General features: G+C 34.8%; 1 long non-coding RNA gene across 1 annotated transcript; it reads left to right on the forward strand.

Moving 5' to 3' along the window:
* The first annotated feature begins 1,360 nt into the window (after nt 1–1,360).
* On the forward strand, nt 1,361–19,317 carry LOC110938103. The gene is made up of 5 exons (XR_002591192.2): nt 1,361–1,580; nt 1,668–1,735; nt 2,810–2,964; nt 3,447–3,492; nt 19,254–19,317. It is a non-coding gene; the product is annotated as an uncharacterized LOC110938103 (long non-coding RNA).
* Nucleotides 19,318–19,807: the final 490 nt, after the last annotated feature.

Genomic DNA, 19,807 nt, shown 5'->3' on the forward strand with positions numbered 1-19,807 from the left:
AAATAAGGAAAGACAAGTCTTAAACATAAATGTTGAAAACTAAAAGCTCAAATGTCAAGTACTTGCATGACGAGGTTAAAAATTCAGTGATCATATGGCTTAAACATCTCAAGGATCTCATCCATATTGTCACGCCACCATTTCTCATCATCGAGATCAACGTCCTCTTGAATTTCTTGTATCTCTTCCTGTTTGATTGTTAAATCTTTTGGAGGATGAGTTTCTTCTTTGATCTCCTCTTTTACTGATACATCAGTAGTAGCTGCTGGAGCAGTTTGGGGAACTGAAAGAAATGTTAAGTATTTTAGTTACATATGTTTTATCATGTAAGTTATAAGATATGATAGATAGGTAGATACCTGACACATCTTCCATTTTGCTCTCTGTCTTATCCATAACAAATTCTTAATCAATTTGCAAGAGAAATCCTGCTTAATAGAGTTTGACAATATCTTGCAGGCACGGGTTAACGGATTCCATAGAAGTAACTCACATGTGTTTTTAAGGCAAACACAGAGCATGCCATCCAAGCTTGCTAAGAATAACAAATTCCTTGGACGAACATTAAATGGGGTTGGAACGTCGGTGGCTAAGAAGTAGTTAGCATCCGCAAAGTTCAACGAACGTACTAAACACAAGCTAGGGTTTCCAACAGTGAGGATTTTCTGATCGGGTGATGCTCGCATGAAATGACAATGCACCCTTAGAAATTCCGGTTTTGAGATGTAGGCCAACCATTTCTTGCTGACCGTCTTGCATTTTGCGACAACTAAGGGGGGGCCTTGCAATTATATCCAGCATAATTACATAAAATGGTAGTGACGACATACTGACCTTGATCTAAAAAATGAAAAAATAACTATGTCACTGTATATGACTAATGAAATATAATTGGACACTCTCGTAGGTGATACATATAATTGAAATGTAATTTGTGCATCCGAGGGGCGGTGATACATTAGTTAAAAATATAATTGGACACTCTCGTAGGTGATACATATAATCGATTCACTGGGCGAAATCTAGGGTTTCATCCTTTTCATTTTGTTATATAAAGTAGCACACAAAAACAGTCTAACCTTTGATTTATTTTATTCATTTTGTTGTTTCCAATGCTCTTAGTGGACGTGAACCAAAATTTCAATGGGATTTTTATTTTGCTATTTCCAATATGCTTTACTTTCTCCGATGGTGGTTGAAATTATTATATGTTAATAATTTATTTTAAATTCAAAATAAATAATATGTTGGTATGGACGGTGGATGATGTGTATTGGAAGATGAGATGTGTGTGGACGGTGGATGATTGTATTGAGACGTGGGATGAATATCAGACAAACACTTCAATGATTTTACACAATCCAAACCCTAAGATGCCGCCTCCTCCTCCTAAATTAGAATATCTCTCACAAACACCATATGTTGCACATCGCTCACACTTTAGATGCCGCCTCCTCCTCCTCCTCCTCTTCCTCCTAAGTCCTCTCTCCTTCTATCCTTCACTTTCCGATTCGATTAATTCGTTCTGTTCAGTTCAGGCTTCAAAGTTCAACCGTGTCGTGTTATAAACTGCCAATTAGGTATTATTGTTAGCCTAAGTGAAGTTTTTGATTGTGTTTTTCAGTTCGTATTTGTGTCTTAACTGGTGGTGTTATTATCTTAAACAGGTCGCATTCCGTCCCGGAGATCCACCTCCGGCGACTCTTTTTCACACAGATTCTTCTCATCTGAATCGGTAATCTATTACTACCTCCGTTTGTTTTGAGTTATATTTTGAATTACTTGAAATTTAGGGTTTATTGTGGAACTCACATGGATCTGCGAGATAAAGTCAATTCTAAATCATGCAGTTCTATATTTCTATTGATTTGATTACTGTAGCGTTTAATTTAGTGTTAGTCGTATGTAAATCATTTAGTTTTTTCTTAATTAGTGTGCGATTTTGTTAATAGATTGCTCACAGATTGTTAATTTTTTTTAACTTTATTACTACGCTAGATTTTTTGAATTTAGTTTGTTCGAAAGGCATGTGTCAGTGTGTTTTTTTAATCATGCAAATATGTATTTCTATTGATTTGATTAATGATTACTGTAGTGTTTGTTCAGTGCTAATCGTTTGTGAATCATTCAGTTTTTTGGTGAATTAATTTGATTTTGTTAATAGATTGCTGACAGACTGTTGATTTTTTATCAGTTTATCATTACGCTAGATTAGGGGTGCAAACGAGCCGAGCCGAGCCCGAGCTTGACCAGGCTCGAGCTCGGCTCGATTCGAGCTTTGTTTTCAAGGCTCGAGCTCGGCTCGTTTGTATTTTCTCAAGCTCGAGCTCGGCTCGGGCTCGGGTCGTTTATTATCTATTAAAATTAATATATTAAATAAAAATAATATAAATAATAGACTTTTTAGGCTCACGAGCTCGATAAGTGAAGCTTGGGCTCGGGCTCATTTACTAAATTAACTTATTTTTAGATTCGATGTCGGCTTGTAAACAAGTTTGAATAAGCTCGGCTTGACTCGGCTCATTTACACTAAGGCTCGATAAGGCTCGACGAGCCTAACGAGCTTCACATGCGAGGCTCGAGCTCGGGCTCGATAAACAAACGAGCTTTATTGTAGGCTCAAGCTCGGCTCGGGCTCGATAAGACTCGGCTCGTTTCGAGCTTTTTCTCGAGCCGATCTCGAGTAGCTCGCGAGTCGCTCGGCTCGTTTGCACCCCTACGCTAGATGTTTGAAATTTGATTTGTTCGAAATGCATGTGTCAGTGTGTGTGTGTGTGTGTTAATAGTGTTTCTGGATGTGTGTGAACAGAAAGTTGGAGGATCAGCGTATATGATAGTTGATGATCATACATACGAGCCGGAGGTGCGGGTTTACGAGCTGCAATTGGTCTATCTGAGCATGGCTTTAATACTGCTTGTATAACTAAGCTGTTTCCAACTCGTTCTCACACTGTTGCCGCTCAGGTTTGCTGTATTTTTTAATTAATTGGCTCTATTTATGCTTGCTTTGTTTAGATTTTGATGAATTGATCTTAGAGAGTTTGCAACTTTACTGAATGGAGATCTAGATTATTGGCTTCATGTGATCCTACAAACCTCCTTTAACAATTGATTTTGTAACCTTTGGGAATAGAAGCAAAAAGAATTGGGGCAAATAATGTAAAAAAGGGGACAAGTGATCACATGACTCTTGTTTCCTACACTTTATCGCTTTCTCATCTGGACCAAATAAGTAGTTTAAGCATAGTTGTATATCTCACCTCAAAAAGTTTTTTCTTGCAATATTTCATTTACGTTTGGAACTTGAAAGTAGACTAATATGATCACAGATGTACTGTAAGTATAAAAACATGTAAAAAATATTATTGTTAGCCTAAGTGAAGTTTTTTATTGTGTTTTTCAGTTCATATTTGTGTCTTAACTGGTGGTGTTATTTTCTTAAACAGGTCGCATCGTGTCTTTACAAGCGCTATATTTTCCGGCAAATTCAAGGTATCATCCTATTTTATGTACATATACATTCCCCTGAAAGTTTTTTGTTGATTTTTTTTATAGCTTATTAGGGTTATAATTGGGGGAAATGGTTTACTGTATAAAACGTGAGATCTAAACTGTTTGAAAACGGAATGATTAATATATCTAAACATGATGCATCTTTAGAAGAACACAGAAAATTATAAAACACAACAGTTAGAAACATATATTTTTATAAAAAAAAAGCATACATCATAATCATTTTTATGAAAGAATCCATACCTGTCTAAGATCAACTCAGGATGAACTTTGATCAACTAAAACCACTGCAAGGATGAATGTTTAGATTAAGAATTGTTTGCAAAAGTCATTGTGTATTGACGATGTAGAAAAACTTGAATACGGTTCTTACCTGCTAAACCCGCCAATTGAGAAGAACTGGCTTTTTGTTGGAGTAAAACAAGTAATGAATAAGGGAGTTGTATCTATATATAACACACTTGAAACCTATGAATTTTTAACAAACTGTAGCTTTTTTGAATCAACTAATCTTATCTTATTAGTCAAAATTTTAAATAATAATCCCTATTATAATGCAACAGTATCTAGTTTACTTGCTGTAGCTTTTTTAAAATAACTTAATCTTATCTTATGCTGTTTTTAAATGATAATCCCTAAAAAAATGCAAAAAGATCTAGTTTAAATTTGCTGTAGCTTTTTTGAAATAAAGTAATATTATCTTATGAGTCTAATTTTTAAATAATATCCCCCTAAAAAAATGCAACAAATACGAACTATCTAGTTTAACTTGATGTAACTGTTTCTTATAATATGATACTTACCCAAATTAGGGCTTTTTTTAGGGATTTTTTATATTGGTTACGTGCTATATATAATGCATAGTTATTAAAATACACCATGTTTTAAATTCTCTCCTTAAATCACTCCTATTTTATCTCTCATTATATTTTTTAAATTTTCAATCTATCTATATTAATTAAAATTTTCAATTAGCTCAGGGCCCTCATATTACGTTTTTTCCCACTGCCCCTGATTTTTCATATGAGCTTCTAAATAAAAGTCCTTATATTTGGCATTTATTTAAGTGGAAAATACTTTAATACACGAATTATTATTAAGAATCAAACAAAAAAAAAGAACATAAAATAGAATCTTAAACAATTACGAGAAGGTAACCTAGATTTTCCCACTGCCCCTGATTTTTCACCGTTTTCCTTTTCGAATGGCACATAGATACACATTACGAGAAGGTAAAGTTTTACAAAGAATATATATGGTCTCTAATGTAGTAAAAATATATAAATAAATTGAAGTTTGTTTTTTTTTTATTACTGTAACTGCAATAATTGTTCACTGGATTTAAGAGGATGTGGGAATTCAAACACTGAAAATTTAAAATATAAAATAAAGTTTATTAGACTGCATTAATTCTAAAAAAAACTGAAAATGAAAACAAAACAAGTGAAAATGAAATTGTCTAGATCAAACATAACTAAAAATGAAAAAAAAAATAAAAGCACTTGAAAGATTTCATATTATGCTGAATGAAATCTATTCCTCTTCTGAATTGACACTTGAGGAATTTTTAATTCGGTTTTCTTCTTTGCGCTTGAATCGGCTGTGTCTTCTAGTTCTTCTTCTTTGTCATCTTTTTCAGAATCATCTAAATTGATAACTTGGCTCTATTTCCATTCTGATAGCCTCTTGTATCTCTTCCTTTGAGCTTCACATGTTCGATCCTTAAAAAAAGACAAAAACTGAATAAATTCGATCCTTAAAAAAAAGACAAAAACTGAATAAAAAAGTTAAAAAAAAGATTAAATAAACCCTAAAATTACCTCTTCAGAAAATTCACGTTGAAGATGAGACTTGTACGGGCTGAACATGTGACCGTAACTGATTATCTCAACAGATTTATCACCGTCATCCTGCAAAAAACCCGTTAATATGAACAACTCATTATTTAATCGATGTTTGAACAGAAAAAATTAATAAAATAATCAAAATCGAAACCTTAGAAGTGGGAGCTGCAACTGGATTGTTTAAATCGACGCGTTCACCTTCCAACTGAAACGAAAAAATAACATAACAGCTCGTTATTTAATCGATGTTTGAACATAAAAATTAATAAAACAATCAAAATCGAAACCTTAGAAGCGGGAGCTGCAACTGGATTGTTTAAATCGGCGCGTTCACCTTCCAACTGAAACGAAAAAATAACATATATTATAAAATTAAAACAGAATTTATAAATTGATACGAATTAACAATCTAACCTTTGAAAGTACAAAACATCATATGATTGTTTTTTCGCAATCACTGGATTCGAAATTGGATCCATAATCAAATGTTAAGCAATAGAAATGGGTGCCCTACTATAATAGTATTTATAGTAGGAATATAGAGGTGAATGACGTGATGTCGTGGTCACAATCAAATTTAATCTCAATAACAACTATATAGATAGTGGCAAGTGGGTATCGAACACAGGGAGTTTGTGGAATATGTGTTATTTGAAAGTTTATCTAATTTAACTAAATTAATCTAATTGCAAGAGAAATGAAATTCAAGAGTTGGTTTGATTGATTGAGTTTTCAAAAACTAAATTACTATTCTAATTGCAAAATGAAAGTGTTGGTTGTAAACAATTTAGAGACAAATGATCATCTTTAGTTTCCGGTTTGCTTTGACATTTATGCTATCATTCCACTAGAAAGAACTACATAGACATAGCTCATGTGTGATTACGTGTAGTGATGAAAGGGAACTAAGTACTCAGATTCCTAGAACGTGAGGTTGTTACCCGATGATCAATTAACCCTTACCCAACTCTAATTTTACCCATGATATCTCGATTGCCAACGGCACCAAGAACGTATGATTTCAAACTAGATTAACATAAGAATCAACAATTTACAACAAAGCAATCAGACACCATAACAAACAAATCATAAAGATAAAGATTGTTATTCTAGAAATTAGGAAATCAAAGCATAAAGTCTTACAAACCTTCAACTAAAGACAATCATAACAAGTTTAACCACTCATGGCTTTAACAAACATCATAACAAAGTCTTGATCTTCCAAATAAGTTAGAAACATAAGAACAATGATTAAAGATGTCTTCAAGCTCCCAAGCACAACCAAAAATCGTCCCTAAGTGTTGTGTAACCGAATGGGATTGATTAGAGGTGAAAGGGCATCATAAATCCGCATTAAAAGGTGGAAGTTACACATTTACGTAGGTCAGCGCCGTAAGCTACGGTGGCCACCGTAGCTTACGGTGGCTTGGAATGGCTTATGGTGGCTTTAAACTGTCATACGGTGACAAAAAGTGCCAGTCGGCGCCGTAAGCTACGGCCCTTGTCGTAGCTTACGGCAGGCTTCAGCATGAAAACTTGTTTTCAGCATAACTTTTTCGTTTCAACTCCGTTTTCTTCACCGTTTTCGCCTACGTTCTCGTAATTTGGCCCTCTATCATGCTATCCTCTTAATTCTTCAATTCCAAAAATTGATTTTTTCATTGATGCTCCAAATCACTTCCCTTTTAAGCTCTATTTGCACCTGCACGTCCAAACAACTAGTAGTTACCAAGTTCAAACAATTAAATGTGTAAAGCATGGGATTTTAATCTTTTTAAGGCACTTAAGGGTTGTCCTACGGACCACCCGTGACATCCCCACACTTACCCGTTGCTTGTCCCAAGCAACTCATTCACTAACCAATTCAAAACCACAAGCGATCAACATGCAAACCAAGCTAAAATGTACCGTACTTTTACTAACTTTTTATCATACCACAAGACACACCCCTCACAACAACTCTCGGTGACAAGTAATATTAGCAACATTATGCTAACACGCTCAATGCAAGTGTGTGATTGTGCGACAATAAGCTTGTATACAAATCAAGTTTCCTCGTATCAAATACCTAGCATGCTTATGAATCAAAAGGACTTACGGGTTATAACGGGGCTATGTGTAAAGGTAGGAAAATGGTGGGATATATATGCAAGAGCTAATTGATTTGACCCGGTTTTTATTTCTACTACTAAACAAAGCAAACATCAACTATATACACAACTTCTTCAACATTCTCAACTACTATTGCAACTAAATACTTCTTTTTTTTTGTATTTTTCTCATATTTTTCTCTTTCTTTTTTTTTCTTTTTTTTTTGTTTTGTTTTTTTTAAGCATAGAACTCAAAAATATATACAAGAACATCAACAATCACAAACTAAATTCCTAAATCGGGTCATCTCAATAGGTAAAGTTTTTTGTAAGAAGTAGGTTTGGGTCACAACCGAATGGTATAAGGCCCAAACATGGCTTTCTAAAGACCAAACCCCCACCCCCTCACAATACCAAGCTCATATATGTAACGTATGAGGTCCAACCCCCAATTCCCACACTCTCACACATTCAGACGAGGCTACCTAAAAATCCCTATCATTTTCACAAGCATGCTAATCCTAGGCTTCAACAAGAATTCGTACACAAGCTTGTTAACACAATACAAACACCGCCACTCAAAACAAAGAAATATTCTCTAATAATCATATGTGGCTCAAACACTCACCAAGAAATGACTAGAAAGGGGTGTCGGTGTGTCAAATGGAACAATATCAAGTTTTCAAATTTTTGACACTTTTACTTGGTTTCACAAAAAATATTAACTTCTCAAAAATTTCCCCCCATCCCCACACTTGGGATACATTGTCCCAATGTATGGTTTTGAGGGAAAGATCGCTTTCAACAAAAACACCAACATTTGCTTTACATCTCGAACCCCAAATTTCTTTTTTTTTTTATTTTTTTTTATCAACTAATACCAATATTTTAATACTAAAGAACATAACAAGACTAAGGAAAGAGTACATTGACCTGGTGAAGTTTGACACAACAGATGTTGTAGATAATCCGACTTCCTATCATCACCTTCACACAACTCTCCTCACATCTTCCCCACACTTATCTAAAAACACCTTGGGTTGCCTCCCAAGCAGCGCTAAAGTTTAGGTCTTCAGCCCGACCGTACCTGATATGTCTCAAGGTGGTCTCAATGCACATTTACCTTTTTCGTTGCTGATGTAAGCACGGTGTTTGATTCTTCTATTGTGTGTGTGCTTTGTCACGTCCCATCTTTCTTTGCAAAATTCTTTAAATCCACATTTTCCTACCGAATTTCCAACAAATGCTCGGTAGTTTACTCTACACTTCACTACTTCGTTTTCTGTGCCCAACAAATCCAAACTCTCCCATAAACATAACTTATGAATGAAATCTCCCACATCATGAAGTGCCACCTTCCTAGTTTCTAAACATGCATCCTTAACACTCTTGGTTTCCATAACCACCACAGCCGGAGAGTTGTAATCAACTTTGATTGGTTCATCAAGTAAAAGGCCCTCAACTTTGCTCTCCATAGTTGGTTCCTCCACAATAATTTCAATTGTATATTCCTCATTTGGCCCTAATAATTCAGTTTCAAGTTCGGGAGGACTCACAACCTTTTCTTCTACATCACCCATAGGTGTCATTTGTTCAATCTGCACATATATCCAGTGTTGTTTTGCTTGACGTTTTTCCAATATCGACGTCCCTGGCCTCATCTCTTTCACCTCTTTTGGTAACAAATCATATTTCCATTCCAAAAGTTCTACTCGTTCTTCCATTGACAAATGAGGTTTTATTAATTCTTTTTCAACATGAACCATGTGTCTCTTTCTCATCATCTCGTCAAGACTTTCAGATTTATGTGACTGATAGTGCAAAGTAGGTTGTTGGGTTACCCATTCATAACCATACTGATCAAATGTATACTGAGCATGATAATAGTCTTGATCGTACATCTGAGGGCCTTCATATGAAAGTTGGGAATATTCATAATAATCACCGTAATCGTACTTCTCTTGGTAACTCATTTTTTAATCCCCTTAATGTTCGCTAAATTTCCGGATCAAACGCCAATGGTGTCACACCCCAACCAATGGCGGAAACATCGGGATGAGACGAAGTGTGAAGATTGCTAGAGACATCATAACGCTATTTGTGACAATATTTAATAAACCGATTTCATTTCATAATTCATTTGTCAACGTTACAAAGAAATCAAATAACGTCAGGTTCAAAGGAATTAGAATACAACATAATCAAAATTGATACAATGATTAAACCTAAACGTCTATATGTGTATCTAGGCATCAACGCTACTTCATTTCATAGCATCATCATCCTCAACCTGTGACATGTTTAAAATAAAGTTCAATGCAAAAGCAAAGGCGAGTATACAAGTTTAAGCATAAGTATAAGTATAAGTATAAAAGTTTAAAACGAATCCACATGGCAACTTAGTTTATACGAGATCAACCTATCGTGGCATGCAATATTTCTAGCCAACCTCTGTTTACGCAAGTAAGTTTAATTAATTCAACATGACCCAAGTTTAAGGGGGGCGGTGCGTTACTCCTATAGCGCTATACATGTCGAAGGGAGGCTCGTGAGAGCTAATGACTAAAACATATCACATAAGTATGGTCCACGTAAGCATCAAGTATCATAACATAGTATTCATGTATAAGGATTGTTTTGTGCATTGCATAAAGAATAAGTTTAAGTGTAGTTTAATAGTAAAACATGTTACACCCCAAAAAGTGGTAAACATAAAAAGGGGGTTGCGAGTATACTCACAAATTTGCATATGCTTTCCGATTATCCAATGTGACGAAGTTGATGAGGTTAGAAAGTTGAATGTGTAGGGTTAAAGTTCTAGTATGCTTAGAGTCGAGATTCAGTATTTAAAACAACATAAAAGTAAGATATGAGAATAGCATGTGAAAATAATCATCTTCAACACTTAACCCTTGTATGACACTTGGTAACCACAAGGGTTATGATAATGTTTTCATGAGTTGAACACCCATAAGAATCACAACAAGGTTTAGGTCTTAGGTGATGTTCTACTACTTTAACATATAAACACAAGTTCAACATCAAAGGTTCGAATGAGTGTATATATATACTTAGGTTAGGTACTACATATTATTTAGTCCAATAATTCAAGTAGGAGGTAGAAGATTAGGATCTTCATTTAGGCACCTCGTATTATCATAGATGTCATGTATGGGGTAGGAAGGACATGCTTCCATTTAGGAACCCCTTGAATGTTCACCACTTCACTTGGTGTAACAACAACCAAGGAGGGTCACGAACTAGGATTTGCACAATAACATAAACAACCTAACTATAGAGAAATCATCAAATCATGTGAGGATTGTATGTAGGACAACCCAAGTCGTTCCATAATCACTCATGTATCAAAGGCTATGTTTGACATGATTTGTGGGTTGAAACCCTAAACAAAACACCAAGTTTATGAGGTTAATCCTCTGATTTTAAATGTGTCAACCTTGTTTTTAAGCTTAACCAACCATGGGATAAGTTGTAAGCATTAGGACATAGGTATAAGATGTGTTGAACACAAGTTACATAGGTTTAAACAAGTTTTTGATGAACATAAAAACAAACAGAAAGTTTATGGACGATTTCGGGGCATTTCCAGGTCTGATTTCTCCAAGGAGAAGTCTAGGAATCGAACCCCATGATTATCCAAGTAAGTAGGAAAAAGAATCAAGTGATTTCGTTAAGAAATGAGTGAGTTATGCTCATTTTCGTGAAGGGGTGTCAATCTGCTCAAACCCTTGCTTTCAGCTACGGTTTGGAGGATGTTTTGAGAGTTTTTAGTGTTGCAAAAGTGGTAGGGAGGCTGGTTATAAGTGGTATTTATAGGGGGAAGGATTAGGGTTTCAATGGGTTGGGCTTTGGAAGTGTTTAGAAGGGGTTACACCTTGAAACTAGCCCACAAAGCCCAACTATATGGGGCTGAATTTTGCTGAATTGGGGCTGCCATATTTCTTTATTTTTTTATTCTTTTAAAACATTTTAATGAGTAATTTTGTTAATTAAGTTGTGTTATAATATGCAACAATATTTCCCCTAACTTGTAACAAGGTGAAATATGAAATAAAACATGATTTAACTAGGTAAAAAGTGTAATGTACAAGTATCTAACATGTTTGTAAGTGACAAGTATATGTCACATATTAGATGATTAACTGTTGTATAAATAAGCATATTATTAGGGGTTTTTAGGTAACAATTTGAGGACAAGCATGGACATGCATCGTGAATAAGTATCGTATAAGTATGAATTACAAATAAGGATTCGATGTACAATGAATTCCAACGTATGAACATGTATGAATATGTAGATGGCGAATTTAAAGAAATACGAATTTTATTTATGATCCAAGTCTCGGATTTTACAACGAAAAGACGACTACAATAATACAAGAATTCCAAAAATAGCATTACAAGGCGAGCTTTCTAATTATGGAAAGTATGAAAAAGCAGGGCGTTACAGTCTCCCCTCCTTTAGGAAATTTCGTCCCGAAATTTATTTAAGAGGTAGATTTAAAGAGTTTTGGTAACAGTTCGAGACTTGAGATTTTGAAACGTTTTGAAAAGTACGAGATTTTGGGAAGATAAAGATAAGTTTGTAAAATGATTTGTCGAGCCGAAATGGGTTTGAGGCATAAGCAGGGGTAAACAGGTATAGGTAAAATGATTTGTAATGGCTAATAATTAGAAAGTTCTAAGGGTAATAAGATAAGTTAGGATTTGAATGCTTAAACGAGCTTGATTGTGAACGAGGTTCGTATGAAAGGAAGGAAATAGGAGCATGGGGCGAACAATTGACACTAAATGAACGCAAGTATACGAATGATATGGGCATTAGATAGATGAAAGTAGCATGTTACGTATGAAGTCTCGTCATGGATAATCGGACATAATGTGTTTGTGAGTTGCTTAAAGCTTGTATTAGGTCCAAGAGGTCTGTAAAACACTGAATTTCCCATGGCACGTTTTACGAAATTTTGGTAACATGGTGAAAACACTTATATATAGGAAGTACCAGCGGCGTATCCACCATGTTTTGACCATGTTACGTCCGTTTCGTCTTCGGTGTCATGTTACGTTCCGTGTATTACCATACGCAGTAGCACACTCTATGGTTCTCATACGCCTATCACTATAATCCCGTGTGCACCCGTGATTATTTTGATCGTCGCATGATCCGCATAGCTTGTACTAGTTGTGTATGCATCGGGGTATACATAAAAAAGTTTAGAATGTGTACGTACAAGAATATAGTATATAAGCAAGTCCATGTTTAAGTATGTGTGGGACCCACGCAAGCGAATCCCTCAGGTTATGCTCACGTATAGGTACGAATGTATGAATCATGAGTAAGGATGAAAGTATGAGCATAAGTTTAAGTATGAATACGCATGTATGTATGAGCATAAACATAAAATGTGTAAGTAGTATGTGTACAAGCAGAAGCGTAAAACGTATAAGTAGTATGTGTATGAGTACAAGCATAAAACGTATGAACATAGGTGTAGGCATGAAAAATAAATATTGCGTATATAGTGTTCGTTGGGACATCACGGATCTAAGTGTAATAAACATTCAAAAGGTCGAGTACGTAAATACGAATGATATAAATGATGTTATCGCGAGGTATCGACCAAAATGTGTACGATGATATGCATGTATAGTTGTTTAAACGAAACGTTGAGTTTATTGAATCAAATTTAGATTGAGCTTGGTTTGAAAGGTAGAATATAGTTTGCATATGTAAGAGGATATAAAGTACTTATTGGTCATGCATATCGTATTTTGTAATGAATGGAAATGCTACCTTTGTTTTAAAAGAGTTTACGAAATCCGAAGATGGTCGGTCCCCATGGAGTCTTCTTGCCCACGTGTTTTGAAAAATAGGTGTAGAAAAAGGTAAGTTCGTTTCATCAAAACAAGAAATTTTGGAGTTTTTGTGAATACGTTGATCCTTGGAAAAGGGATTTATCAAAGGTCTTAGTGTTCATTTTAAAGGGTTTTGACAAATGGTTCGTTGATGTTGGAAATATTCTTTGGTAAAACGATCTCATAATATCTATAAGATCCTATAGGTAATTGAGAAAGGTTGGTTTGGTTTCAATTAAGAATGGAAGTCTCTAGTATGACGATATAATGTGAGCAAGTTTTAGTGATTAAGTCGAATACGAAGTTCATGGGCAAGAGTTTCATTGGGCCGATTAAATTGATAGGTAGCATTTCGTAAGGTTTTGAAGTTTGCGTAATAAAATGTTTTAAGACATGATTAAGAATCTCGTGTATATGAATTGAGTACGTTTTGACAAATCAATGTATTTTGAAATTGGTATGAGTGGGTATTTTGAATAATGATAAACAATTTGGGTATAAAATATGATCGAGTTTGCATAATAAGATATTTTGAAGAGACGTTTTGGTAACGATCACCTAGGTAAGAGAATCACCCCTAACTCGTTGGTGAGGTCGTTTTTAAGAAAAAGGGAGTGGAGTTAATCGTCAAGGTAAGGAAATCACTCCAATCTCGATGATACCTCTCCACTAGTTGTTACAAGGAATATGAATTTAAATTATAAGAAAATCATGCATATATAAATGTATCGAAAAGGTTCGATATGTTGTGCGTGTGAAAAGAGAAATCAAAGGTAAACTCGAGGTTGAAAGATTGCATCGTATAAAATGAACAATAGAAACGCATGTTTGACCAAAGTTTGGAGTGTTCCAAAACGGAACTTTGACTAACCAAAGTGGTCGAAAAGTCTTTTGAATTTGAGGAGCATGCTTTGGCCTAATAGGTAAAATACTCTCGCCGACAAGTCGGTTAACGGTATTTACCCTTCCGGTTACTACATGTCCCAAATCAATCGAAATTTCGAGACTTGGCGGGATTTATGAAAAAAAAATGCCAAGGAGTGGAACTAGTCGACAAGGTGTGGGTTTCACCCCTAACTTGACGATTTCGTATCCTAAGTGTGGTTGGTACTCGTCGGGTCAAAATTTAATTTCGACGTGTTGACGAGGGTCCACTAGAATTTGAAATTCGAATTTCTCCATCAAGGTGAGGATTTCACTCCTAACTTGGTGGTGAATTCCGTGTAAAAAGAAAGGTAGAAGGATTGAGGTCATTCACCAAATTGTGGGTTTCACGCCTATTTTGGTGGACTCGTCTCGTTTGTGCAATATGTGTGTTGTCGGATTTAGAATAGTCGAGTAAAACGCGTGAGGAAAAGTGTATATTAAAGATTAAACAAACAAGTATAACATGTCAAGAATATCACAATAAAAGTGAAATGATGAAACGAATATTAATGCATAAAAGTATGTCAAGAACACACATAAAGGATAAGACGATGAAACAGGTATTAACACATAATAAAAATAAGTATAGCATGTTAAGTGTTAACGCATAAGTGACACATATGCTTACAAGATCAAGAGAATAAATAAAAGCAAATAAGATAGCATGCAAGTAGTTTTTAGTAAAACGTACGAATAAGGCTCTAGAACTATAGACTAGGTTAAAGCATTCCTACTTTTCCTAATTCCCTATAATTATGGCTCTGATACCAATCTGTCACACCCCAACCAATGGCGGAAACATCGGGATGAGACGAAGTGTGAAGATTGCTAGAGACATCATAACGCTATTTGTGACAATATTTAATAAACCGATTTCATTTCATAATTCATTTGTCAACGTTACAAAGAAATCAAATAACGTCAGGTTCAAAGGAATTAGAATACAACATAATCAAAATTGATACAACGATTAAACCTATACGTCTATATGTGTATCTAGGCATCAACGCTACTTCATTTCATAGCATCATCATCCTCAACCTGTGACATGTTTAAAATAAAGTTCAATGCAAAAGCAAAGGCGAGTATACAAGTTTAAGCATAAGTATAAGTATAAGTATAAAAGTTTAAAACGAATCCACATGGCAACTTAGTTTATACGAGATCAACCTATCGTGGCATGCAATATTTCTAGCCAACCTCTGTTTACGCAAGTAAGTTTAATTAATTCAACATGACCCAAGTTTAAGGGGGGCGGTGCGTTACTCCTATAGCGCTATACATGTCGAAGGGAGGCTCATGAGAGCTAATGACTAAAACATATCACATAAGTATGGTCCACGTAAGCATCAAGTATCATAACATAGTATTCATGTATAAGGATTGTTTTGTGCATTGCATAAAGAATAAGTTTAAGTGTAGTTTAATAGTAAAACATGTTACACCCCAAAAAGTGGTAAACATAAAAAGGGGGTTGCGAGTATACTCACAAATTTGCATATGCTTTCCGATTATCCAATGTGACGAAGTTGATGAGGTTAGAAAGTTGAATGTGTAGGGTTAAAGTTCTAGTATGCTTAGAGTCGAGATTCAGTATTTAAAACAACATAAAAGTAAGATATGAGAATAGCATGTGAAAATAATCATCTTCAACACTTAACCCTTGTATGACACTTGGTAACCACAAGGGTTATGATAATGTTTTCATGAGTTGAACACCCATAAGAATCACAACAAGGTTTAGGTCTTAGGTGATGTTCTACTACTTTAACATATAAACACAAGTTCAACATCAAAGGTTCGAATGAGTGTATATATATACTTAGGTTAGGTACTACATATTATTTAGTCCAATAATTCAAGTAGGAGGTAGAAGATTAGGATCTTCATTTAGGCACCTCGTATTATCATAGATGTCATGTATGGGGTAGGAAGGACATGCTTCCATTTAGGAACCCCTTGAATGTTCACCACTTCACTTGGTGTAACAACAACCAAGGAGGGTCACGAACTAGGATTTGCACAATAACATAAACAACCTAACTATAGAGAAATCATCAAATCATGTGAGGATTGTATGTAGGACAACCCAAGTCGTTCCATAATCACTCATGTATCAAAGGCTATGTTTGACATGATTTGTGGGTTGAAACCCTAAACAAAACACCAAGTTTATGAGGTTTAATCCTCTGATTTTAAATGTCTCAACCTTGTTTTTAAGCTTAACCAACCATGGGATAAGTTGTAAGCATTAGGACATAGGTATGAGATGTGTTGAACACAAGTTACATAGGTTTAAACAAGTTTTTGATGAACATAAAAACAAACAGAAAGTTTATGGACGATTTCGGGGCATTTCCAGGTCTGATTTCTCCAAGGAGAAGTCTAGGAATCGAACCCCATGATTATCCAAGTAAGTAGGAAAAAGAATCAAGTGATTTCGTTAAGAAATGAGTGAGTTATGCTCATTTTCGTGAAGGGGTGTCAATCTGCTCAAACCCTTGCTTTTAGCTACGGTTTGGAGGATGTTTTGAGAGTTTTTAGTGTTGCAAAAGTGGTAGGGAGGCTGGTTATAAGTGGTATTTATAGGGGGAAGGATTAGGGTTTCAATGGGTTGGGCTTTGGAAGTGTTTAGAAGGGGTTACACCTTGAAACTAGCCCACAAAGCCCAACTATATGGGGCTGAATTTTGCTGAATTGGGGCTGCCATATTTCTTTATTTTTTTATTCTTTTAAAACATTTTAATGAGTAATTTTGTTAATTAAGTTGTGTAATAATATGCAACAATGTTTCCCCTAACTTGTAACAAGGTGAAATATGAAATAAAACATGATTTAACTAGGTAAAAAGTGTAATGTACAAGTATCTAACATGTTTGTAAGTGACAAGTATATGTCACATATTAGATGATTAACTGTTGTATAAATAAGCATATTATTAGGGGTTTTTAGGTAACAATTTGAGGACAAGCATGGACATGCATCGTGAATAAGTATCGTATAAGTATGAATTACAAATAAAGATTCGATGTACAATGAATTCCAACGTATGAACATGTATGAATATGTAGATGGCGAATTTAAAGAAATACGAATTTTATTTATGATCCAAGTCTCGGATTTTACAACGAAAAGACGACTACAATAATACAAGATTTCCAAAAATAACATTACAAGGCGAGCTTTCTAATTATGGAAAGTATGAAAAAGCAGGGCGTTACAAATGGTGATAGCTTGTGAGAGCTCCTAGTACGCATTCACCTGTCAATACCTGCACACTAACACACCCATCGTAAACCAGAAAAATAACAAACTTAAAAAGAAAAAAAAATAACACACGTTGCGCACTACTCCCCGGCAACGGCGCCAAAATTTGACGTGATGTCGTGGTCACAATCAAATTTAATCCCAATAACAACTATATAGATAGTGGCAAGTGGGTATCGAACACAGGGAGTTTGTGGAATATGTGTTATTTGAAAGTTTATCTAATTTAACTAAATTAATCTAATTGCAAGAGAAATGAAATTCAAGAGTTGGTTTGATTGATTGAGTTTTAAAAAACTAAATTACTATTCTAATTGCAAAATGAAAGTGTTGGTTGTAAACAATTTAGAGACAAATGATCATCTTTAGTTTCCGGTTTGCTTTGACATTTATGCTATCATTCCACTAGAAAGAACTACATAGACATAGCTCATGTGTGATTACTTGTAGTGATGAAAGGGAACTAAGTACTCAGATTCCTAGAACGTGAGGTTGTTACCCGATGATCAATTAACCCTTACCCAAGTCTAATTTTACCCATGATATCTCGATTGCCAACGGCACCAAGAACGTATGATTTCAAACTAGATTAACATAAGAATCAACAATTTACAACAAAGCAATCAGACACCATAACAAACAAATCATAAAGATAAAGATTGTTATTCTAGAAATTAGGAAATCAAAGCATAAAGTCTTACAAATCTTCAACTAAAGACAATCATAACAAGTTTAGCCACTCATGGCTTTAACAAACATCATAACAAAGTCTTGATCTTCCAAATAAGTTAGAAACACAAGAACAATGATTAAAGATGTCTTCAAGCTCCCAAGCACAACCAAAAATCGCCCCTAAGTGTTGTGTAACCGAATGGGATTGATTAGAGGTGAAAGGGCATCATAAATCCGCATTAAAAGGTGGAAGTTACACATTTACGTAGGTCAGCGCCGTAAGCTACGGTGGCCACCGTAGCTTACGGTGGCTTGGAATGGCTTATGGTGGCTTTAAACTGTCATACGGTGACAAAAAGTGCCAGTCGGCGCCGTAAGCTACGGCCCTTGCCGTAGCTTACGGCAGGCTTCAGCATGAAAACTTGTTTTCAGCATAACTTTTTCGTTTCAACTCCGTTTTCTTCACCGTTTTCGCCTACGTTCTCGTAGTTTCGCCCTCTATCATGCTATCCTCTTAATTCTTCAATTCCAAAAATTGATTTTTTCATTGATGCTCCAAATCACTTTCCTTTTAAGCTCTATTTGCACCTGCACGTCCAAACAACTAGTAGTTACCAAGTTCAAACAATTAAACGTGTAAAGCATGGGATTTTAATCTTTTTAAGGCACTTAAGGGTTGTCCTACGGACCACCCGTCAGTGAATTAGGGTTATTTTGAAATCTAGCACCCTTTTGTTTAGAAAGTTAGTTGCATAATCTGGCACCCTTTTGTTTAGAAAGTTAGTTGCATCTATTTAATTTTGAATCTACCAATCTTTAAAAAAAGACAAACGATTAGCTATTTATTTAGAATTTATGGGCAACCCATTTGAAGTCTTTATGTTTATATCTTGCTTTAAAAAGCTTTAAAAAAAACAAACGATTAGCTATTTATTTAGAATTTATGGGCAGCCCATTTGAAGTCTTTATGTTTATATCTTGCTTTAAAAAAAAACAAACGATTAGCTATTTATTTAGAATTTATGGGCAGCCCATTTGAAGTCTTTATGTTTATATCTTGCAGATTAATGACGTACCGCGGTGCCGATTTATCATCTTGGAGTTGAGCTGATTAGAAAATATTGAAGGAAAAAAAAAGATAAAGGAAACTAAAATATAAGAAATGATGTTGCTATTACTTGGCTTTCAGTTGTCATTTTCAGTTTTTTTTTTCGTATGCATTAAAAATATCGAGATATGTTGTCTCCCTTTTTTTCGTATGCATTAAAAATTTGTTTTATAAAACAGAATAATACACAGTATATTATACGGTACAAATTTTTGATACAATAAAGATGTCAAATTTTTGTTTTAAGAAGTTTGTTTTGTAATAGTAAAAAGTATTAATAATTCACCTTTAAAAAGTATTAATTATCATTTTAACTGATTAATAATTAAAGGATATTAAAATTGTGTTAAATTTAGTTAACAAGTTTACTTGCGTTTAACAATGTTAAATGGTATTAATTTACAAATTAATTGTGACATTAGTTAATAAAAACGTATTTGAAAAACTTATTTTAGTCCAAAATGAAGACCAGTTCAACCTTTTGAAAGTTTCCGTAGCTTTATTCTTTA

The sequence above is a fragment of the Helianthus annuus genome, chromosome 1, assembly GCF_002127325.2.
Source record: "Helianthus annuus cultivar XRQ/B chromosome 1, HanXRQr2.0-SUNRISE, whole genome shotgun sequence".
NCBI classification, from domain to species: domain Eukaryota; kingdom Viridiplantae; phylum Streptophyta; class Magnoliopsida; order Asterales; family Asteraceae; genus Helianthus; species Helianthus annuus.